At 39.2% G+C, this 25565-nt stretch overlaps 1 pseudogene across 1 annotated transcript; it reads left to right on the top strand.

Moving 5' to 3' along the window:
- The first annotated feature begins 11027 nt into the window (after positions 1–11027).
- LOC108306671 lies at positions 11028–11562 on the top strand (annotated as a pseudogene). The gene has a single exon (XR_005200861.1). The product of XR_005200861.1 is annotated as a signal peptidase complex catalytic subunit SEC11A-like (transcript).
- The last annotated feature ends 14003 nt before the right edge of the window (positions 11563–25565 follow it).

The following is a 25565-nucleotide window of genomic DNA, read 5'->3' as shown; positions in this document are numbered from 1 at the left end:
GAAGCTATACTATGAATCAAATCAAAAGCTCTCGTTAATAGTTTTGGAGAATTTTTATTCAATTCCTATCACATCTTTTACTCAAAAAATAATTGTAACAGATTAAAAAGCTACATGAGAGGCAGGGTGTGGTGGCTCATGCCTATAATCCCAGCACGTTGAGAGGGCAAGGCAGGTGGATTTCTTGAGTCCAGGAGTTTGAGACCAGCCTGGGCAACATGGGAAAATCCCGTCTATACTAAAAACACAAAAATATTAGCTGGGTGTGGTGGTGCGTGCCTGTAGTCTCCGCTACTCAGGAGGCTGAGGTGGGAGGATCACCTGAAGTTGAGGCTACAATGAGCTGTGATCATACCACTGCACTCCAGCCTGGGTGATGGAAGTAAGAACCTGTCTCAAAAACAAACAAACAAATTTACATGGGAAAGGCAAAACTAGAAAACTTTTAGAAGATAACATGTGAGACTATTTCTCTGCTACCAGGATAGGGAAAGATGTCTAAAACAAATGGAACCCATAAACCATGTAAGGAAAGCTTAGTAAAATTGAAAAAGTCAAAATAAAATGTTCTGTATGACAAAAGATACATAAACATTGTCTAAAAACAAATTACAGAATGGAGAAAAATATTTGAATTGTGTACAATGAACAAATTAAAGTCAATCCTCAGTATTTGTAGATTCCTTATTTGTGAATTCACCTACTTGCTAAAATTTACTTGTAACTTCCAAATCAATACTGATGGCACTTTCACAGTCATTCACAGCTATGCACAGAGCAGCGAATCATTTGAGCTCCCTAAATTGCATGTTCCCAGCTGAGGCCAAACAAGGCAGCATTCTGCCTTCTTGTTTCAGCTTGTTTTATACTGCAAACAGGTGTCCTATTCAAGGTGTATTGAGTGCCACATTTTTGCATTTTTGTGCTTCTTGTGATTTTCCTGTTTAAAATGGCCCCAAAGCATATCGCTGAAGTGCTGTCTAATGTTCCTAAGCACAAGAGGCTGTGATTGCCTTGTGGAGAAAACACATGTTGCTTACCTATGTAACAAACCTGCACATTTTGCAGATGTACTCAGAACTTAAAATTGAAATTAAAAGAAAATATATGCGTTACATAAGCTTCCTTCAGGTAGGAGTTATGGTGCTTGCCATGAACTCAATGTTAATTAATCAACAGTATATATTAAACATGTATCTTTAAGCAGAAACATACATAAAACAAGTTTGTGTCCTGCTCAGGTGGTGAAAATGTAGCGAACGAAGGCTCCCTGGAACCTAACCCTGTGTTTCCCCGAGAAGCAATGGCTCAGTATTTACTCATTCAGTGTTCTTTATGACTTTATAGAAAGAATGTAACTACTGAGAATGAGAATCAACTGTACATTCATGAGTTTATGAAGCTCTACAAACCAAAAGAAAAAGACAAACAACCTGATAGAAAAATAGCAAAGTATACAAACAGACAAGACTCAGGAGACGAAATCTGAAAAGCCAATAAATAAGAAAAGTTGTTCACTTTATTTGTTCATCAGGAAAATGTGAACTAAGACCATTGGATGTCTTTTCACACCTGTCAAATTGGCAAAGACACAGCTGTAAATGTTGAGGAGGAGATGGAGAAGACAGAACACTTATACATCCATTGTTGTTGAAACTGTGACTTTGACTACTTTGGATAACAATGTGGCAATCCCTATTATTGTTGAAAATGCACAGTTGGTATGACCCAGCAAATCCACTCCTAGAAACACCTTACAGAGCCCAGTGAAAGATGTGTAGGATAAACACTGGTACTGAAAAAAAATGAGATGGACTGGTATGGTGTAATCCCAGCACTTTGGGAGGCTGACGCAGGAGGATCACTTGAGCCCAGGAGTTCAAGACCAGCCTGGGGAACATAGTGAGATCCCATTTCTATTTGTAAAAATGAAGTGTCTAAATGTCATTAATATGGCAATGAGTAAGTAAATTCCAAGTTATATATCAGTAAAACTTAGTAACTAGATAAATATATATCAAACAAATATCAAAACATTTTGCAGACTGAAAATATGTTATAGAAGAATATGCATAAAAGCAACTATATACATTTTTAAAGCACATACATAATTTTGCTTATGGAAGCACAAAAACCTGTACAAGAATGGTGCAATGATGCATATTACTTTAAAGAGGAAAGAAATCGTATTTGAGAAGGGGCAACGATAACCTTATATTAATACTAAAAACTTCACCTATTCTATAAATTTACTAACTTAATTCTCAAAATAGTCCTGTGAAGTAGATACCATTATTCTGACTTTTCAGGTGAGAAAACTGAGGCACAATTAAGTAACATATTAAGAAATTCTTCTAATTGTAATATTGAGAAGGGGAAATATAAACACAGTTCCACATGGCTGGGCAGGCCTCACAACCATGGCAGAAGATGAAGGAAGGGCAAAGGGACTTCTTACATGGCAGCAGGCAAAAGAGAGAGCGTGTGCAGGGAAACTCCCCTTTATAAAACCATCAGATTTCGTGAGACTTATTCACTATCACAAGAACAGCATGGGAAAGACCTACCCCCATGATTCATTTACCTCCCACCAGTTCCTCCCATGACACGTGGGAATTGTGGGAGTTACAACTCAAGATGAGAAATGGGTGGGGACACAGCCAAACCATATCACCCCACTTGCGTTACCCGCCTCCCTGCTTAGACCCTCCATCCCAGTCAACTTTGGTGCACTTCCTTTGAGATGTCCCATGTCTCTCTTGGGGGCCTTGTTCTTTTCATAGCCCCTGAGCATTCACCAGGTGACCTCATCTTGCCCCCTGGTTTTCAATACCTGCTGTGTGTCAACTCCTGAATTTGGACTCCAGCTCACACCCCACCTGCTACCAATCATTGTGCATGTCAAACCACCTACTGGAACCTCCAAGCCTAGCTTTACCTCTTTATAATCAAGCCTTCAGTGAAATATTATCTTTAGCTCTTCCCTGAGCATTATATAAACAAATAGCGCTTTCACAACATCACTCTCTATCTCACAAATTATTTCTTTTTCTTAGCACATATCATCAACTGATATACAATAAATTTACTTCACTACTTCATCATGTCTCTTCCAACTTGATCTGCTTTGTTGGCTATGTGTCCCCAGCCTCTCAGTGCCAAATGTATTTCTGCTTCCTTATCCGCTGCTTCTCTTGAAGGTTAACACAGCATCGCAAGGATTTGGAAATGGCCACATTTAATACTCACCTTCTCCCCTCCTCTTAATTTGCCGGTAAAATTGCTGCATTCCCGGTGCTATGAACACCGCCCATTATCCTTCTGGCTCCTAATCTGCCTGATAATTTGAGGATGGTGAGGATAAATGGTTTTCCGAAGACTTTGCTGTATAAGCCTAGCTCTTATACTGACACTTTCAGTATTAGTATCACCCAACATGTAATAAAAAGCAGCCAATAACTGTTCTCTGAAAATAGTTTAATTCTCAGTGTAATGGTAGTGGTCAGGTACATAGGGCAAAAGCCAAGATCTTTCCTAGAGTTTACTTCTCTGATTTATGTATGTCTTTATGATATTTTAAATTTAAAAAAAAAACGAATGCATGTAGACACAGGAGAGCTTCAAAGACAGAGTCCTGAGACCTCCAATATTTAGAAATGTGGAGATGGCAAAGTGACTGGGAAAGAGCAAGAGAGGAGGTCCCAGACGCCAGAGAGCATTTCAAAGGGGAAGTGATGAGCTGAGCCAAGAGCTGTTGCTGCTCTGGCAGAAGGAGGATGTGCAGGGAAGTTCATGACGGTCTGGAGAGCTGCTCCGGTAGGACAAAGGGGCCAAATCAGTGAGCAATGGTTCCGTGCATGATAACCAGCAGGTCCAAGCAGACCAAACCCGAGTGATCACGCCAAGGGCTTTACATTGCAATGCTGGTTCCAATATCCGCAGGGTCACTGGGTCTCAGAGCAAATCACTTAAATCGCTGCTCTTTAGTATAAGTTGCAAATTTATGAGTGTAACAAATAGCATCTACCCACCCCACAGAATCTTTGGATTCAAGGGCACAATGGAATGAATGTCTGTGCCCACCCCACCCCCGCAAAATCCGCATGCTGAAACTGCAATCCCAATGGGATGATGTTTGGAAGGGGACCTGTGGGAGGTGATAAAGTCATGAGGGTGGAGCCAGCAACCTCAGCTGGAAGACAATGAGTGAGCATGTACACGAAGGAACTTTTAAATTAGCAAAGTTTCGTGTACACATTGGGTCCTATTTCAGACACTTCTAGGAACCAAACAACCATATATCATGGGCTTAAACTCAAGAATTATGGACTCCTTCCTTCTTCTCAACATAAAGAAACTGTTTTTATAAAGTTAACAAAATCTTATTAAACTAGAATTTTTTAGTAGAAAATTTAGAAGTTTTAAGAGTAGACAATTGGTTTTAAAAGAATAGAATGCTGATTTATAAAAAAAATTAAGCATTATTGTGCTGAATCTTTGATCTTCAATGATGAAGAATTACATTTTAGTCAATGTATTGTACATCAAATATAGGTTTAAAAATGTAGTACAGGTAGTCACACAATTATACTATGATACTTGCTAGTACTGAGATGATGTGCTAGAAATATCTTAAGATTAAATCATAAAATTTAAGATTATTTCTCAATAACCAAGAATTTCTCCAATTAAATTATCATAAGCAAATTGAGTACAACAGCTCATTCAGGAAACTTTTTTTCAATATGGAGATAGAGTTTAAATTTAGAATGAAACCATAGAGCATAACAGCTCAGGTGCTGGAAATGGAGCCTGGGGTATAGAATCCAGGCTTTCCTGTTCTCTAAGCTATTGACACTAGGACAAACTATTCAGCTTCTCCACCCTGTGTTGTTCTCCCCAATCTCGTTTCTCTCCCTCCTTTACAAAGAACCAATATCCTGAATTTGGTTTTCAGCATTTCCATGCATGCACTTGGTTTTTTGTAAAAGTAAGAATGTATGCCAATGTAAATAAAATATAGTCTTGTTTTGCATTTTTTTACATTTTAAATAAACAGAATACCACTAATTACAGAAGCTCAGCCTTCTATAACTTAACAGTTTTTTCCACATCACCTTTGATATTTATCTATGTTGATACCTAAAGCTCCAATTTCCTTATATTCATAAAAATGCAAAAAAAGAAAAAAGAAAAAAATTCACCTGACCTTTGTAAAGAAAAAACTGAAATAAAATACACAAGCTCCATTATGTTAAAAGGAATTTAACATAATGGCAATTTATTTAACCATTCTCTTACTGATAGACTTTTAAGGCGTTTACAATTTTTCACTTTTGGAAATAATGCTATAGCAATTATCTTTGCACGTATACAACTGACCTATGAATGGAATTACGGTGTCACAGGTTATTAGGCATTCTAACTTTTAATATTGCCAAATTGCTCAGGAAATCGTAGTTCTAATTTGTATCCCTACCAGCAGCATAAGTTTCCTCTTCCTTGCCATTCCAGCAACATTTCATCGTATCAGACTTGTAAATTTTTGCCTATCTAGTAGATAAGAAATAGTGGACATTGCAGCTCCAGCTGCCATTTGCCAGATCACCGCGGAGGCTGAGCATCTTGTACTATTATGAAGACTGGCCATTTCTGGTTCCTCTTCTGTAGCTGTCTTATTGGTTGTTCATCTTTCTGTAACTGATTTTTAGGAATTTATTGCGTATTCTTTATGCTAAAGCTTTGTCAATTATATGCTATGCAAATACTTCCGTTAAGTCTTTGTCTTTTAACTTTCCTGATAGTGCTTTACTTGAATGTATCAATTATGATTTGTGCTTTTTGTTTGTTGTTCTTTTTTCTAGAAATCACTTCTTGCCCTGGTGTTATAAAATGTTGTTCTGTGTTTTCCAAAACTTCCAAAATATGGTTTTTCAAATAAAATTCTGAAGAAGCTTTGAGCATGTGTGTATGCAATACTGTAAGACAGCTATTAGTTTCTTTCACATCCATTCATTTCATCAATCTACTCTAGTCATAAAATAGATACTGCCAGAATTGATGGGTAAAATAAAAACTTGAAAATATATTTCACAGACTGGAGGCCACAGAGCTTGTCAGTGACCAAGAAAATCAAAGTGAGCATCTCCTTCTACATGAGCCCCAGGCATTTCCTTGGTATTAACATGTAAATCCGAAGTCTTATCTTCACTCCTCACTCACCTCCCACCCAGGCTGCGCCTCTTACTGCGTTCAGGTGTAGTCCTAGGTTTTATCAGCCTGGCTGCCACGTCAACCATGGAGATGGTTGCACACTGGACTTCCCGAAAGCTATGTGGGCGCCTTCCCCAACCCCCAAGCAGAGATTAGCATATGATCAGTCTGGGTGAGGCTAAGCACTGATAGCCCCTAAAGCTCCCCAGATGATTTTAACATAAAGCCAGCCGGTTAACCACTAGATCAGTGTCTCCTCTCACCCCCATCCCCTCATATTTGGTAATACCTGGAGGATTTTTTGGTTGTTGGCTCCCCAGCACTCCCCAGGAGGTCAGTGATGCTGTCCAACCACCTACCATGCTCACAATGCCCAGCCCCATAATCATTAAAGAAATCATTAAAGAAAGTGTCCACAGCTGAGGTTGAGAGTTGGACATAGAGTATGCTACCTCCACCCTTGAGACTCAAAGCGCTGCTCAGTGGCATGACATGTGGCATGACATGGGTATCACCAGACACCTGTTAGCCATGTGGGATCCTGGGGTCCTCCCCAGGCCTTCTGACAGAATCTACACCTGAACAGGAGCCCCAGGTAGCTCAGGTGCAGGTCACAGTTCACGAGGCCTTGCACTGGGCAGCTTCCTCCCTCTCCTCTTCCCCCTGCAGATCTAATCAGATAACACATCCTGTCAGCACCATATCTTCATTCTCTCGAAAACTGTCCTGGCCCTTCCATCCTGAGGACAACTTTATCAGCCCAAGACTTCACAACTGGTCATCTGAAGTATTGCAATAACCTTCCAATGTGACCACCTCTTCTGTCCTAGTTGAGCACTTCACCCTTTCTGAGAGTTATGACACATTTGAAGATGGAAGAACATAAGCAAACTTCCCAGGGAAAGCACACACATACACGCACACCTACCCACCCTCACATACTCCTAACATATTGTACACAATTCCAAAAGGTTCGCAGAGCTTCTAACATGCTCCTCAGACCCCTCCAGGCAAAAATCTCCACGTTAGTCTCTGAGTAAGCAGATGTGAACATTTGGGTCTTCTGCTGAAAGCCCCAGCTCTTTGGTGGGGGTACACAGGCCCCCCACAATTTCTCTCCACCACCGATAGCACAGCCAGCAGCAGCCAACCACACTCATGGCAGCTGTCTGTGCAAGTGCTCTGCCCCACCCCAGAGTTTAGCAATGCTGTTCCTCCTGCCCAACGCACCCTTCCTTCCAGGGTTGCCAGGCTTAACCCTGCTCCCACTTTGGATTAGATTCCCTTTACTTGTGATCTCTTAGTTCCCAGAGCTTCCGTCTGCCACAGCACTTCCTGAAGTATAGGGGTGTGTGTGTGTGTGTGTGTGTGTGTGTCTTACGAGTCTCTCATCACATCTGAGTCAGGAAGGACAGCTTTCATCTCTGCAACTTCAGTTCCTGACACAAACAGCAGCTCATTACGTTACTAATAAACGTAAAAGAACAATAAAGGTAGCATTATTTCTACTCTACCAGATTGCTTTCAATGTATGCCTTGGTAGCTTGGTATTTTCCTCTTATTAAGGTATAATGCTTTATTTCTTAGTCAGCGTAGCGAGTGTATGAGTGTCCATGCTTTTAAAATACATTTTCTTATATTCCTGAAACATAAGTAAAAAAGATTAAAGGTATGATCACGATAAATGAATTAGTGCCTAGGTGCCCCCTGGGTTCTGAGGAAACGTACCCCAAGATCTATGCTCCCATGATATTGCCTCCAGAAGCTCAGTGCTGACTTCTGCAGGTCTTCCTCTGGGAATTCACAGCCATTCTCAGCTGATTATGGGACATAAGAATCTAGAAACATTTTCCACGTTTGAATGTCCAGTTGAAAGAGCTCATTAAGGACATAGATCTTGAATTCGGATAAGAGATAAAGGTTTTAGAGCTGGAAATGTTTATCATCCAAAACCTTTTAATAGGAACTAATGAACTGAGAGCCTCCCTAACACCAGGTCATCAGTTTTCAGGTAAAACCAGAATTTACAAACTCACCATCCTCATCTAGATAAATGTCGGGAAAGTTGCTCAGTAAGAACAAAGCGTATTCATTGAAGAAAGCCTTTTACAAACAAATAACATTAAAATATTTTACAGCCATGTTATTTTATATCTTCTACTCTTCTGCCATTACAGCTTATTTCTCTCTGCCTTCCAAAACAAACAAACATGAAAATGTCCTTGGCTTTTAAGGTGTCACCTCTTCTTTGCTTTGATTTAGTGCTCTTTGGCCACAAGCCCACTGGCACCCTGCCATGTCGTCAGGCTCCTCTGCACTGCCTTGGAAGGGAAGGATTTGGCATTGCAGCACAGGAAGCCTGCTCCGGCCAGTGTTCCTACAAAGCGCCCTCTGCATGGCAGCTACCATCTGTTCGGGCTTCTCACCTTAGACAGGGCAGGTCCTTGGGATGCCGCGTTCCCCTTCCCCCAAAACAATCCCTTTCCCCCAAGACACAGGCTCTGTCCACAGCCCCCAGGGAGACAGAAGGGCAGCTCCTTCTCAGGGACCAACATAAAGGAAACAGCAAACAGCCTACATATTTGAAAGCATTGACAAGGTCCTGTCTGAGGAAAACAACAACTAACAAAACAAAAAACAAAACAACTCTCTTCCAAACACCTTGAAGTCCTCAGTCTAGTATCATTTCCTCGCTGTCCTCATGAGTTAGAGCCACACTGAATTTGTCACAGCAGACAGGCAAGATAACAGAGAAAAACATGTCAACAGACCCCAGCCAATATGCTTTCGAGACCTTACATAAAGAGGGTGTTCTGCCAGTGTCTGGGGTTGGCCTTTGGTATACCTGGTTTGAGATCAGTTCTGCTACTTACCGGCTCTGTCTCAAAAAAATCACAGACTCTCTTTGAGCATTTTGCTCCCCGGTAAGATCAGAATGGAGATAAAAATAAAACTCATCTCGTAACGGCCTCTCTCATACTCTTCTTTAATTCAAGGAGAAGTTTTGCTTGAATTATCAGAGTAAGAATTTACAATGTCCAAACATCTTTGCTATATGAAGAAAATTTTTAACAGAAACCAATTTATGACAGTGAGAGAAGTTCTCTGAGCGGAAACTACCCTAGATTGGTGTTTTCCCACATTCTAGGTAAGAAAAACTAATCCTGGAATATTAGGAAAAAATAGTTTTCTCCCTTTGGAGCCAATACCTTTTCAACAAACATTCCCCAACAGTCAAAAAAAAAAAAATACATGATTAAGAGATTATTCCGTTAAGATTATAGTAGGAAAAATTCAGTTTGGCCTGAGATATCTGTCCAACTGTACAAAAAAATCAGTTAAAATCCTTATAGTACAAAATTGCATGCATGCACACACATTAACATGTATATATGGAGGTACATGTATTAGAATAAGAAACTAAGGTATTTCTCTTCCCTATGTGATAACCTTTTAAATGCTTTATCATTGAACTGTGGATGCTCTATGTCTTCACTGGGTGGGTAAACCAGTGGATTACCACAAAAGAATCCATAATGTGGTCAGGCACAGTGGCTCACATCTGTAATTCCAGCACTTTGGAAGGCCAAGACAGGTGGATTACCTGAGGTCAGGAGTTCGAGACCAGCCTGGCCAACATGGCAAAACCCCGTCTCTACTAAAAATACAAAACTTATCCAGGCACGGTGGTAGGCACCTGTAATCCCACTACTTGGGAGGCTGAGGTAAGAGAATCCCTTGAACCTGGGAGGTGGAGGTTGCAGTGAGCAGAGATCATACCACTGCATTCCAGCCTAGGTGACAGAGTGAGACTCTCTTTCCAAAAAATAAAGAAAATAATCCATGATGTACAGTTCAAATCTGTCCAATAAAACATTGATATAACACTTCACAAAATGCAAAAAACCTCTGCGTCTAAGGATCTATTCATGTCTCAGGCTCTGAGGTCAATAATTCCCTTCCATTAACAACTTCCTGTTTTGCTCTATAGTATCCTTCATCACACTGGACTCTTTCCACTATTTTGATTTTGCTTTTTTTTTTTTCCTACCCGCAAAATCATTGCACCTAAACAAGAAACTGATTTGTTTTTAAATCAGGTTTTCTTACAGAATCAGTGCCATAAGAGGATTAATTGTTTTCAATCTTTTTCTCCTCCCAGATCTATTTTTAAAACAAATTTTATTTTGGGATGTCCTGACTGGGATGATACTAAATTGAAAAGCCTGGTGCAAATTTTATTGACCTCCATTTCCTACTCTAAAGGATGTCCCCTACTAATCTGTCATCCACAGGGCAGACAAAGGCCAGAGGTCAGGGAAGCCAAAACAGATGGTGTGTGTAAGAAGCCCAGGACCAGACTCTTTATGTTTTGTTGATTGGTTTTAAAATAGTCAACTAGAAGAAAAAGGAAAAAACACATGGGCATTTTTCTTCTTATTCCAAGCTGTGCCAAACTAAATGTTACTCGCCATGTGCATGGCAAACACAGTGCCCACAAATAGATTCTTAATCAGTGTTTCTTGGGTATGATAGAATGAATGGATGGAATGATGAATGGATGATGGGGGTAGATGGGTGGATAAATAAATAAATGAGTGAATATTATTGACGATTTTCTATTTAAACCATGCCCAGAACACAAAAAGACAAACGTTATCACTTAGAAAACTGAATTACAGGCCAGTCATTCCACCTGCTGGTCATCACACGCTCTCCCCTGTGAGCATCCTGCGCGCTGGCCCCGCTGTGTTGTCTCCAGACGTGGTGGACATATTATGCAACAGATAAACAAGCGGCAGCTCTATTATCAAATCCTAAATTTCGGAATGATTGTCTTATTGGCACTAATGATCTGGAAGAGTTAATGGTAATAACTAGTAGTGAAAGTCCAATTGTAGTGGTGCTCAACGGCAGCATGGAACCTGCATTTCGTAGAGAAAATCTTCTCTTTCTAACAAGTCAAGTTGAAGATCCCATATGAGTGGGAAAAATTGTTGTTTTTAGTATAGAAGGAAGAGAGATTCCTATAGTCCACCGAGACTTGAAGATTCATGAAATGCAAAATGGGCATATCAAGTCTTTGACCAAAGGAGATAATGATGCGCTTGATGACCGAAGCCTCTATAAACAAGGACAGCATTGGCTAGAGAAAAAAGATGTCATGGGAAGAGCCAGGGAATTTGTTCCTTATCCTGGAATTGTGACGGTCGTCATGAATGACTATCCTAAATTTAAGTATGCAGTGCTCTTTTTGCTGGATTTATTTGTGCTGGTCCACCATGAATAAGAAGTCTGCCGTGCTGTTTCCGGGAAGATGCCACGCTTTTTGTTACTGGATGTTTGGAGTAGATATTGGCCTGTGATTGGTGGAATGGAGAACACACGTGTGCTTCTTGGCAGCACAGGTTTGCATTATCTTGTATTTCCACACTAGAGTTTGTGTGGGTGGGTACATGTGCACCCCACAGTGCACTTGAGGGGACTTTCAATCACAGGATTTCATAGTTGTCATTGTCACACTTTCACAGTTTTGTAAGTCAGTGAATTTTTTATATTAAAAGGTTGAGCCAAAAAAAAAAAGAAACTCTCTGAATTACAAAGTAAATGCCTCCCTACTTTTTAGAGATTAACAATGTGAAGTTTTGTCTATATCTTTCCCTATTTTGTCATATTTTAATATTTTCATTGTTTTATATTATTTATTTATCTATATATCATTAATTTTTCCCCAAATTATGATCACCATAGTGATCTACATCTCACTTTTTTCACTTATACATCAAGAATATTTGTTCATGTCAGTGTATAGAGATCCACATTGTTCTTTAATGACTCCATGATATTCTGTTGTATAGCCACACTGTGAGTGATTTAGCCTGACTCTTACTGAAAATTAAATCATGTTCAATTTTATGACATTACCACAATACTGTAATGTACTGCCTCATATGTATACTACTATGTCACTGACCATCTGTATTTTTTTGAATTGTTAATATGCTTTGCTCTTTTCTGCATTGATTTCTTTGTCAACTTTTTTTGTTGTTGTTTTGTGTTTTTTGAGACAGGGTTTTACTCTGTCAGCCCGACTGGAGTGCAGTGGCATGATTACAGCTCCCTGCAATGCCAGTCCTTCAGGCTCAAATGATCCTCCCACTTCAGCCCCACTAAGTAGCTGGAATTACAGGCACACATCATCATGCCCGACTGATTCTTTTAATTTCTTGTAGAGATGAAGAAATTATGTTGCCCAGATACTCCTGAGCTCAAGCAATCCTCCTGCCTCAGCCTCCCAAAGTGCTGGGATTACAGGTGTGAGCCACCACACATGGCCTATTTTTTATTTATAGAAACTCTGCACATTAGAAATTTTAATTTTTGTCATTTGTATGTGTGGCAAATATCTTCTCTCAATCTGTCGCTTGCCTTTTAACTTTGTTTTTGGCATCTTTCACTGTTTAATGCTTTTAAACTTTTCTATTGTCAAATTTATTTTTCCTTTATTGCTTTTTCTTTTCTAAATAATCCTAAGGAATCTTCCTCAACCCCAAGTTTACAAAAATATATATCTATTCTTGTTAGTTATACCTTTTATGATTGCAACTTTAATGCTGACTTAATATCCATGTATTTTACCACATATCCATGTATTTTACCACATTCCAACCCTTTTCAGAATTAAGTTACATGGATGTGACTCATTCTAGCCAATAAGATGTGGGCAGAGGTGACATAGGCAGTTCTATGTCACTTTTACCCCTGATCATGAAGGCCCCTGTGTGAACCTTCAGATCTCTCTTCCCCTTCAGCAGTACACCTTGAAACCAAATGGTTCACATTTTGTGGGAACAAAATGGAAGCAGCCTTGATCCCTGAGTCATCACATGGAAGGAAGCTTCCCTTGAAGAGTCTCCAGGCTTACTTCAGACTTCGCATAATCAAGAAAATTTCCTGTCTTGGTGTGGTGGCTCATGCCTGTAATCCCAACACTTGGGGAGGCCAAAGTGGGCAGATCACCAGAGGTCAAGAGTTCAAGACCAGCCTGGCCAACATGGGAAAACCCTGTCTCCACTAAAAATACAATAATTAGCTGGGCATTGTGACACCTGCCTGTAATCCCAGCTACACCAGAGGCTGAGGCAGGAGAATTGCTTGAATCCAGGAGGTGGAGGTTGCAGTGAGCCGAGATCGCGCCACTGCACTCCAGCCTGGGTAATAGAGCGAGACTCAGTCTCAAAAAAAAGAAAGAAAGAAAGAAAGAAACTTTCCTATGTTAAGCCACTGTGATCCTAAGATGTTTTTGCTGTTATAGTATAGTTAACCTAACAATGTTTTTTCCCTACATTTAGATGTTCAGTTCATCTACAATTTATATTTACATTGTGCAATGTGAGAATAACTTTGGTTTTTTTTCAAAATACTGTCATTATCATAATATTAAACTGTTTTAACTTAGAATCTTTAGAACGAAGACCCCTCCTTCAATGATTAGATGAGACACAAGATGGAAATAAATATTTGACTATTTGCAGGTCCAGGGGGTACACAGCATTCCTGGAGACCACACAATCACACACACACACACACACACACACACACACACACACACACACAGGTCAGAGAATGTGTGGAGAAAGGATCGATAGGCTAGTGCCTTTATTGGAGTCCGGGACATTATTCAAACAGATTTCCCAAGAGGAGTTATAGTTAGTGTATGCAAAGCAGCAAACACAAATTCCAGGTCACACTGTGACTGAGAGGCAGTCATGGCAGCACATCTGCACAGTCCATGCAGGATATGGGGGTCAGCAGGGCCAGTCAGGTACATTGTTTCCAGCTGTCCGATAGGGAGGGGGTTACCAGGAGGCAGTTATGTAAGGCAGATAGCTGCATCAACAACACTGAGCAGCTGGGTGTGGGAGCGGGGTGAGCATAGAACTGGAAACTGTGTCAAGAAAGACAAACTGATAAGAGAAAATTAAATATTCAAAATAGATGTTCAGGCGACATAAAATTATAAGATTCACTACATAAACCCATATATATCAATGTGTCTATTTCACATTCTCTCTTATGTACCACTGATCTATTTCTCTCTATATATACTACTAGCCAGCCATTTTAATCTAAGCAAATTTTTTCTTCTGACTCTTCTTTTCAAATGCTAACTTCATTGTTACAAATAAATTTTAAAACCAACTTGTCTATTTCCCAAAACAATTCCCTGGGATCCTAATTGGATTTGCGTTATCTTTGCATATTGACTTTGGAAGAAACAGCATCTGAATGCTATTTAGTCTTCCTGTGAGGAATTATTACAATGTCTCATTTATTTTATGTCTATTTTATGTCCTTTAATAAAAATATCTATAGAGCTCTAAGTTATTCTTAGGTGTTTTACAAATTAATTTTACAATATCTTGAACGTGATTTTTCCCATTTTAATTTCTAATTGTTCAATGCTAGTGAAAAGGTAATACTTATTTCTGTATTCCAGCTTATATAAAGCCATTTTTAAAAATTTTCTTAATAGAAAAAAAAATTTTTTTGAGACAATCATTTTTTTTTTTTTTTTTTTGAGACAGAGTCTCGCTCTGTCACCCAGGCTGGGGAGCAGTGGCACAATCTCAGCTCACTCAATCTCTACCTCCTGTCTTCAAGTGATTCTCCTGCCTCAGCCTCCCAAGTAGCTGGAACTACAGGCACTCGCCATCACACACGGCTAATTTTTGTATTTTTAGTAGAGACCGGGTTTTGCCATGTTGGCCAGGCTGGCCTCAAACTTCTGGGTTCAAGTAACCCACCCATCTTGGCCTCCCAAAGTGCTGGGATTACAGATGTGAGCTACCCTGCCTGTCCCAATCTGCTGAATTTATTACATTTTTTAGGTATATTGTCATATCATCTATAACTGATAAGTGTGTTTCTTTTCTTCCAAGGTCATTTTCCTGTATTCCTAGTTTATTTAAAGCTTTTTTATAAAGTGATTTAGGGCCAGATATGGTGGCTTGTGCCAGTAATCCCAGCACTTTGGGAGGCCGAGGCGGGCAGATCACTTGAGCCCAGGAGTTTGACACCAGTTTAGTCAACATGGCAAAAACCTGTCTCTACTAAAAATACAAAAATTAGCCAGGCATGGTGGCGCTTGCCTGTAATCCTAGCTACTCATGAGGCTGGGCCAAGAGGATTGCTTGAATCAGGGAGGTGGAGGCTGCAGTTAGCCTAGATTGCACCACTGCACTCCAACCTGGATGACAGAGTTAGACTCTGTTCAAAAATAAAAGATAAATAAATAAAATGGGACTTAGAATTCACTCCTAAATTTAATCATTTGTTTTTTGTGTCATGTATTTATATAATCATGATTTCCCCCTTAAAGTTTTAATATAATAAACAATTTAATAGATTATCTGAGGGTAAACAATCTTATATTTCTTTTATAAACCCTATCTAATTGTGCTATGTTTAAATCTTAACTGGAATGATATAAACATTTAATTCTGAACAACTGGAAGTAACCTGTAAGTCAGAAATTGAGGAATGGTTCAATAAATTAATGGGAAAGTAACATTATGAAATATTTTATGACCGCTAAATGTACAACGTAAACTTGGCTTAATCTGTTCAGTCTGCTAACAGAATACCATAGATGGGATGGCTTATAAACAGCAGAAATTTGTTTCTCATTTTCCTGGAGACTGGGAAGTCCAAGATCAACACATCAGTAGGTTCAGTGTCTGGCGGGGCCTGCTTCATACACTGCTATCTTTTTGCCTCTTCTCTGTGTCCTGACAAAAAGGGGAAAGAGGTTTCCTAGGGCCTCTTCTATAAGGACTTCACCCTCATTATATAATCACCTGTCAAAGCCCCGCCTCTAAATGCCATCACATTAGGCATCAGGTTTCAACATATGGATTCTGGAGGACACAAATACTAACTCTTCAACAGCGATATCTAATTCTGAGTTCCAATTTTAAATAGGATCTAAGTAGAAGCCTGGTTGTAGAATCTTGGGTAAAAGCCGGAGGTACTGAGGCTCAGCGTATGCTAAAGCTGCCTAAATGCCTTCTGCAGAAATCAGGATTGATCTTGGCTACAAGAGCAGGGCTGAGACTCATAAGGAGGCCATGAAGGTTGGGAATCCAGCAGGACTTGAGAACAAGGGGTGAGCTGCATGCAAAGGAGTCCGGTGTGTTTAAAGCATCACTGAAGCGGAAGTACCAAGACAGTTACAAATCTCTCATGGCAGCTGTGGCTGCCTATGTGTAATTCCACATTTAGAAACTGTGAGAAGGTCTATATGTCATAGTTTTATTGTTATCCATAAAACAATTTATGATATTTACAACCAACAAAATTTTAAATGTTTTAAACACTTGACATCCAAATAGAATAACAAACATAAAAAAAAACAAAAACCAGACCACATGTTGAAGACTGTTAATTTGGAGATTGCTCACCCTGAATGTTAACCTTAAAACTCATAGCGGGGAGTGACTGTTACGATCTCATAAGATCACTCAACAGAAACTTTTCTTCTACGTCAAGAAGCCACTCTGCTTGCTTGGTACTGGCTGCCTAGATTGTGTTTGAGAAGGATTCTGAGGTCAAGACCATGTGCACAGAGAAAGGGACGTGATAAATCAATGGTGGACAAGAGATAAGAGAATGGAGGCATTTGTGCCAAACTGAGACAATTTCCTCATCCTCACAGCAGCAGGCTCTGCAGGTTCCTCCCAGGTCAGGAATAGCAACATCTCCTCAATGCCTCATTCTCGCCAGTTTTTGAGATAGGAATCGCACCGGGTGGTCGCTGGAGGATGGAAAAACCCAAACAACAGCCAAAACAGGAACCAGGCAAATAAACCACAAGATAACAGAAAACCCAAAATAAGGGAGAAAATGGCCAAAACCCCAGTCAGGGTGACATGTTCATGACTCTTCCAGATCAACCCAAACAAGGGAGAAAGGGGATGATAACCAGGAGGCTCCCTGCAATCCCCTCCTTTTCCAGAATGCCTAATAATTATTCTGCTCATTAGTTAAACACCCATTGAATTAGAAACCCAAACTCCATCGTGCACAAGTCATTCTCATGAGCACATACACACTTCTTCCATAAGTGCGTGCTTTCACTTAGCAATGGAAGCTTCTTGCCCTGTACTTCATTCTGACTCGTCCCTGAATTCTTTCTCATATCAGCTAGGGCTGGGGTCTCACCGGCATCGGGAGACCCTCCTGAGCTCCCGACAACAGTTTTGTTGATACCCATCTATCACACTGCACTGGAGATTACAAGTGTACTAAATTGTCAGCTGTTTGAAGGCAAAGAACATATTTTAATTATCTCTATTCCACCAGCTATTTCAGTAACTGGCATTTAATAAATACTTGTTGACCAAATTAATATCTTTGATGAGAAAAAATAGATAAGATTCCTAAAAAATTCTCCTTGCCATTCTGAGTATCTGGCCCATTTCTGTTCCTAATGCCTCAAGAAACCCATCTACATGTTTCGATTTGGGTAACCACCAGCACAATAAAGAGACAAAATAAGTACATCAGTGCAAAGATTTTCCCCCACACTGCTCCTTTTACGTCCATATTACACCTCACTTCACCACCTCGAACTCCTGGCAACCACGAGTCTGTTTTCCATGTCTATGGTTTTGTCACTTCCATAACCGTACGTAAATACAGTCACATAGTATGTGTATGATCTGTAGAAATTGGCTTTATTCACCAGCGTAATGTCCTTGAGATCTAGCCAAGTTGGTTCGTACATCAGTAGTTTATTCTAGTCATTCCTGAGTAGTTATTATGTGGTATGGACACCAGTTTAACAATTTACCTTGTGTTTGTTTGTTTGTTTAGAGATTAGGTCTCCCCCAGGCTGGTCTTGAACTGCTGAGCACAAGCTATCCTCTGGCCTTAGCTTCCCACAGTGCTGGGATTATAGAAATGAGCCATCACACCCGGTCCCATTTACCTAACGAAGGATATTTTGGTGGATTCTAGTTTTTGGCTATTACCAGCAAAGCCACCATCAATAATTGCATACAGGTTTTTGTGCGAAGACACGTTTTCATTTCTCTGGGATAAATACCCACGCGTGGAATTCCTGGGTCATGAGGTAGTGTATGTCCAGTTTAAAAAAAAAAATACTACCAATACTACCATGCTATTTTCCAGTAATTAGTACCATTTTTCACTCCCCCCAGCCATGTGTGAGAGAGGCAGTTTTTATACACCTTTGCTAGGATTTGATAATTTCACTATTTTTTTAAATTTTAGGCATTCTAATAGATGTGCAGTAAGATCTCATCCTTGATAGCTAATGATGCTGAACACTATGTGCTTATTTGCCACCTCTAGATATCTTTGATGAAATGCCTTGTGATCTTTGGTCCATTTTCTAATTAGGCTGTTTTTTGCTGTTGAGTTTTGAAGCTTACTTATAAATTCTTGATATGAGTCCTTTATCTTATATGTGGTGTGAAATATTTTCTCCCAGCCAGTAGATTGTTCTTCATCCTCTTAATAGGGTCTTTTGCAGAGCTAAGGTTTTTAACTTTAATAAAGTCCAATTTATTGATTTTTCTTTTATGAATTATACTTTTGGTATCATATCCAAAACTCTTTACAAGCACTAGATCCCAATCTCGAATCAAATCTCAAATGGGTGTATCTCTGTGGTGATATTTCTGGGTACTTTATTCTGTTCTATTGATCATTCTGTCTATCCCTCTGCTAACACCACGCACAGTCTTGTTGTCAAATTTACGTATGCACAGGTATTCATATTCCTGACTTGTTAACTCTGTTGACATCTGCAGGGTTGGTAGTGCTACCTCCTGTTTTATTCCTCATACTGGTAAGTTGTGTCTTCTCTTTGCCATAATAGACTTTTCCTAGTATTATTGATCTTTGCAAAGGAACAACTTTTTTTCCATTGACTTCCTCCATTAATTTTCTGTTTCCGATTTCAATTGTGTTGATTTCTACTTTAATCTTTACTGGTTCATGACTTCTCCTTACTTTGGGTTTGCACTCTTCTTTTTCTAGGTTTTTGAAATGAGAGCTTATATCATTGATTTGAGATTTTTCTTTTCTAATGTAAGTGTTTAGTGCTATAAATTTATTTCCTAGTATTGCTTTGTGTCCCACAGATTTTTATACGTTGCATTTTCATTTTAATTCAGCTTAATATATTTGTTAAATTTCCCATGAAACTTTCTCTTTGACCTATGAATTATTTACAAGTGTTTTGTTCGGTTTCCAAGGGTTAGGAGATTATTCCTATTATATTTCTAATACTGATTTCCAGTTTAAACCTTCATAAGTCAGAGAATATACTCTGAATAATTTCCATTTTTTAAAATTTATTGAAGCTTATTTTATCCCCAGGGCATGCTTTATACTGGTAAATATCCCATAGGCACTTGAAAAACGATGGGTACTTTGCTCTTAATGTGTGGAATAACCTGTAAAAGTTCATTAAATTCTGTTGAATGATAATGTTACCGAGTTCTTTTGTATCCTTGTTGATTTTCTATCAAGTGTTCTATCAATTATTTGCTCTCTTTTCATTAATATTTATGTAGTATATATTAATATTTTTCCACTTATATGAGTCAGAGTTCTCCAGAGAAACATAACTAATAGGAGGTATATGTAGATATCAGGAGATAGGTCTATTTACATGTAGGTATCGATGATATAGACATAGAAAGATCTGCAATCATGGAGGCTGAGAAGTTCTACCTTGTTCTGAAAAGATTTTCAGTTGGCAAGCTGAAGACCCAGGAGACCTGATATATACTTCCAGTCCAAATCTACAGAGCTGAAAACCAGGAGAGCTAAGGGTGGAAGCTCTGGTCTGAATGCCATTAGGGGTGAGACCCAATGTTTCCTGAAGATAAAGGCCAGAAGGACCAATGTCCCAGCTGAGTCAGGGAGGAGGAGTTCCCTCTTACTCAGACTTTTTGTTCTATTAGCATCTTTAAATGATTGGGTAAGGCCCACCCACATTAGGAAAGGTAGAGTAAATCTGTTTTACTCAATCTACTGATTCAAAGGTGAAGCTCAACCGGAAACACCCTCACAGACACACCCAGAATATTGAATGGCCAAATATCCAGACACCATGTGACCCAGTCAAGCTGACTCGTAAAATGAAATATCATACCATCTTTTACATTCAACCTCCTTTTATCATTATATTTGAAGTGAGTTTCTTGTGGACAGTTTCTTGTAAATATGATGTGTCAGGGTTGAAATATGCCATTTTATTTTCTGTTTCCTGTTTATTTTTCAATTCACATCTTCTTCTTGCTATCCTGTGTATTATTTGAAGATTTTTAAGAATTCCAGCTTGATTTCTCTGTGTGTTTGGGGTGTATTGCTTTGTATAGCTTTTTAAGTGGTTACTCTAGGTATTTCATTATATGTATACAACACAATGGGTGTTTACAAGTTAGCAGTTCAGATGAAGTGTAGAAACTTCATCTCCTGTGACATGTTTTACTCTCTTCCATTTATAATATAATTGTCAACCCAGAAATTTCATTACTGATTATATATCCAAAGGATTATAAATCATTCTACTATAAAGACACATGCACACGTATGTTTATTGTGGCATTGTCCACAATAGCAAAGACTTGAAACCAACCCAAATGCCCATCAATGATAGACTGGATAAAGAAAATGTGGCACATATACACCATGGAATACTATGCAGCCATAAAAAAGGATGAGTTCATGTCCTTTGCAGGGACATGAATGAAGCTGGAAACCATCATTCTCTGCAAATTAACACAGGAACAGAAAACCAAACACCGCATGTTCTCACTTATAAGTGGGAGCTGAACAATGAGAACACATGGACACAGGGAGGGAAACATCACACACTGGGGCCTGTTGGGGGATGGGAGGCTAGGGGGGAGATAGCATTAGGAGAAATACCTAATGTAGATGTTGGGTTGATGGTGCAGCAAACCACTATGGCACATAGTGTACCTCAGTAACAAACCTGCACATTCTGCACATGTATCCCAGAATTAAAAAAGGAATTAAAGGAATTTTTTTAAATTCCTTTTTTTTTTTCTATTTATATAGTGTGCGTATTCTTCTTCTTTTTTTATTGCATTTTAGGTTTGGGGGTACATGTGAAGAACATGCAAGATTGTTGAATAGGTACACACATGGCGGTGTGATTTGCTGCCTTCCTCCCCTTCACCTATATCTGGCATTTCTTCCCATGCCATCCCCCCCCAACTCCCCACCCCCTGCTGTCCCTCCCCTATTTCCCCCCAACAGACCCCAGTGTGTAGTGCTCCCCACCCTGCGTCCATGTGTTCTCATTGTTCAACACCTGCCCATGAGTGAGAACATGCAGTGCTTGATTTTCTGCTCCTGTGTCAGTTTGCTGAGAATGATGGTTTCCAGGTTCATCCATGTCCCTACAAAGGACACGAACTCATCGTTTTTGATGGCTGCATAATATTCCATGGTGTATATGTGCCACATTTTCCCTGTCCAGTCTATCATCAATGGGCATTTGGGTTGGTTCCAGGTCTTTGCTATTGTAAACTGTGCAAAGGGCTGATACCCAGATTTTACAAAGAACTAAAACAGATTTACAAGAAAAAAACAAACAAGCCCATTCAAAAGTGGGTGAAGGATATGAACAGATACTTTACAAAAGAAGACATACATGAGGCCAACAAGCATATGAAAAAATGCTCATCATCACTGGTCATTAGAGAAATGCAAATCAAAACTACATTGAGATACCATCTCACCAGTTAGAATGGCGATCATTGAAAAATCTGGAGACAACAGATGCTGGAGAGGATGTGGAGAAATAGGAACACTTTTACACTGTTGGTGGGAGTGTAAATTAGTTCAACCACTGTGGAAGACAGTGTGGCAATTCCTCAAGGACCTAGAAATAGAAATTCCATTTGACCCAGCAATCCCATTACTGGGTATATATCCAAAGGATTGTAAATCGTTCTACCATAAGGACACATGCACACGAATGTTCATTAAAAAAAATTCTTAAATTTTTCCTATGCATACATTGAGAACCACTTAGATGGTCTATACTTTTTGCTTCAACTGTCAAACATAATTTAGAAAAGTCAGGAGAAGGAAAATCTATTGTGTGTGCCTCTATTTTTGCTTACCATGTTCTTTATACCTAATGTTTCAAGATTCTTTTTTTAAAATATAATTCCTTTTCTATTTCAAGAATCTCTTTAACCGTTTCTTTAAGGCACGTCTGCTGGTAACATACCTCTCTTAGTTTTTCTTTATCTGATTATCTTAGTTTCCTGTTGTTACTGTAAGAAATTACCATAAACTAAGCGGCTTAAAACAAGACAAATATGTATATCTTACCATTATATAGGTCAGAAGTCCAAAACGAGTCTCACTGGACTAAAGTTTAAGTGTAGCAGGTCTAGTACCTTCTGGAGGTTCTAGGGAGAATCTGTTTCTTCCCTTTTCTACATTATTTGTCTTATGACCTTTTCTTCTTCAAAGCCAACAGGTAGCATCTTCAAATCTATCACAAACTATCTCTCTCTTCTCTACCTCTCCTCTGTTTCTATCATCGTTTTCTTTTCTCTGACATTTACCTTCCTTCCTTCCTTCCTCTTATAATGACCCTGTTCATTATACCTATTGGACCCACCCAGATAGTCCAGAATAACTTCTCCACCTCAAGATCTTGAACTGAATTACATCTGAAAAGTCGTTTTGCCATGGAAGGTGACATGTTCTCAAACTCTATAGATTAGGGCATGAGCATTTGGAGGGGAGTAACTATTCAGCCTGCCTCACTGAGAAGGTCTTGATTTTTCCCTTCATTCCTGGAAGATATTTTCTGAGTATAGAATTCTGGGTTAACAGTTCTTTTCTTCAGGCACTTTAAAAATGTGCCACTTTCTCTTTAGCCTCCTCTGTCTCTGACGAAAACTCCACTATCACTTGAATTATTACAAATAATCTCTCACTTGCTGCTTTCAAGGTTTTTTCTTGGAATTCGATTTTTAGAAGTTTGGTTATGAAGTGTCTTGACACAGAAATATTTGAGTTTATCCTGTTTGTAGGCTGCTCAGCTCCTTGAGTCTACAGGTTTACGTCTCTGGCCAAATTTGGGAGATTTTAGCTTCTGTGATATGTTGATGGAATAGAGCAGATATTAAACATCATCTTGTTAGAGTGGTGTCTTAGTCCATTTGTCCTGTTATAACAAAATACCACAGGCCAGGTAATTTATAAACAATAGATATTTATTTCTTTTGGTTATGAAGGCTGGGAAGTCCAAGGTCAAGACGCTGGTATTTAGTATCTGGTAAGGGCTGGTCTGCTTCCAAGATGACATATTGTTGCTGCATTCTCTGGAGGAGAGAAATCCTGTGTCCTCACATGGTGGAAGGGACAGAAAGGGCAAGAGACCACTTCTTTCAACCTACATCCCTTTGATAAGGGTGCTAATCTCATTCATGAGGGAAGAGCCTTCATGACTTAGTCACTTCCCAAAGACCATACCTCTTAATTTTGCTGCACTGGAAATTTTCAATATAAATTTTACAGGGGACACCATCATTTAAACCACAGCAAGTGCACTTTTCTTGGTCATCTGGCTAGAGGAAACACATTTCCCTTTAGGCCATTTTAGTCTAAATCCATTAGCCTTTCCACATTACCAGTGTCTCAGATGCGCAATCTAGAATATCTGAGGCAACACAAAAACCCAGGTCCCAAGTTCCCTAGCCAGTCCTTTTTGTTTCTCACCTTTAAAGTCTTCTGATATTTACTTTTTATATATGCCCACAGGAGTTAGCAAGAAAAATAGAGAAAAGTATACCTATTGCATCTTCCTGGAGGCAGGAGCCAAGACAGCTTGTTTTTTACAATTTTGTTGTTGTTCTTGTTGTTTTGAGATGAAGTCTCACTCTGTCACCCAGGCTGGAGTGCGATGGCATAATCTCAGCTCTCTGCAACCTCCTACTCCTGAGTCCAAGAGATTCTCCTGCCTCAGCCTCCCTAGTAGCGGGGATTACAGGCACGTGCCACCACGCCTGGCTAATTTTTGTATTTTTAGTAGAGATAAAGTTTCACCATGTTGGTCAGGCTGGTCTCCAACTTTTGACCACGTGACCCACCCACCTCGGCCTCCAACGTGCTGGGATTACGGGGGTGAGCCACTGCGCCCGGCCGTGTTTTACACTTTTTAAATGACTTTACTCTTACACTTTATTCTCTTAATTGCCTCATGTAAAATTTTATTTCTTAATAAGTATAAACATAATTAGTTCATATCTTCAACAGCGTATCATCTTTTGCGTGTTTATTCTCTTTTCACACATTTTACCATCAATAAGAAATGCTTGAAAATGTGTGAAAGTATGTGTAACTTGGGTACCCAATGTGGTTTTTTAAAAATACTCAAACAGAAAATTATTTAAATGACTATCAACACAGGGTATGCATTTTACTTTCAAACAAATGCAGCCACTTAAAAAAATGAGTCATAAATTAACGTGAAAAAGTCTAGGCTATATTGCTATAAAGTAAGAACAATTAAACTGCATATCATTTTTTTAAATTGTTATTTTCTGCTTTGAATTCTAAGTGATGCTGAGCCAAATAAATAAGAAATGTTTCCGTTTTCAATAGCTATGGTCTGGAAGCTATTTAGTATGACTTATCTCATTTGATGTTTACAATGTGTGTTCTCAGGGCAGGTATTACTCCCAATTAACTTCTAGAAACCAATGCGGTTTCTAGATACGACTCAATTTTCTATAAATTTCTTGAGTTCCAGAAGCAAAGATGCAATCATGTTGTTCTCTTTAGTACCATCTCTCCAAAAACATCTGAAAAGGTAAGATAAATAAATGTGACATTGCAGAGAGAGCCAAAACTTGCAAAGCCCTACTCCCAAATTCCTCAGAATTCATTTTCAACAAACAAGTGTTTCTCCTTCTCCATCTACTCTACATACATATCAGAAAAACAGCCTTAAAAGTTTTAATTACAAAGAGGTCTATGACATCTGACTTCTCTGCTTCAAAGGACTCTAAAAATAGCACATGCATAGGAATATAGCACTCTGAGCAGAGTAAACAAACACTTCTCTCTCCTGAGAGAGATCAGATGAACCTGCTGATGTCAGATCTCTCCCAGAATTCCATTGTTGTCTCTCCAAACAGCCTTTAAGGAAAACCACCAAATCTGGGATGGGGAGCTTTTCTCAAACGTGTTTCCTTTCAAAACATAGGGAAACAGGATTTTTGGCCACAGGAGGTCAAGGTCAGCAATCTAACAGAATT

Source organism: Cebus imitator, unplaced genomic scaffold (genome assembly GCF_001604975.1).
Source record: "Cebus imitator isolate Cc_AM_T3 unplaced genomic scaffold, Cebus_imitator-1.0 Scaffold73, whole genome shotgun sequence".
Lineage (NCBI taxonomy): Eukaryota > Metazoa > Chordata > Mammalia > Primates > Cebidae > Cebus > Cebus imitator.
Note: the sequence above shows the minus strand (reverse complement) of the source record. Positions and strands in the feature narration are given on the sequence as shown.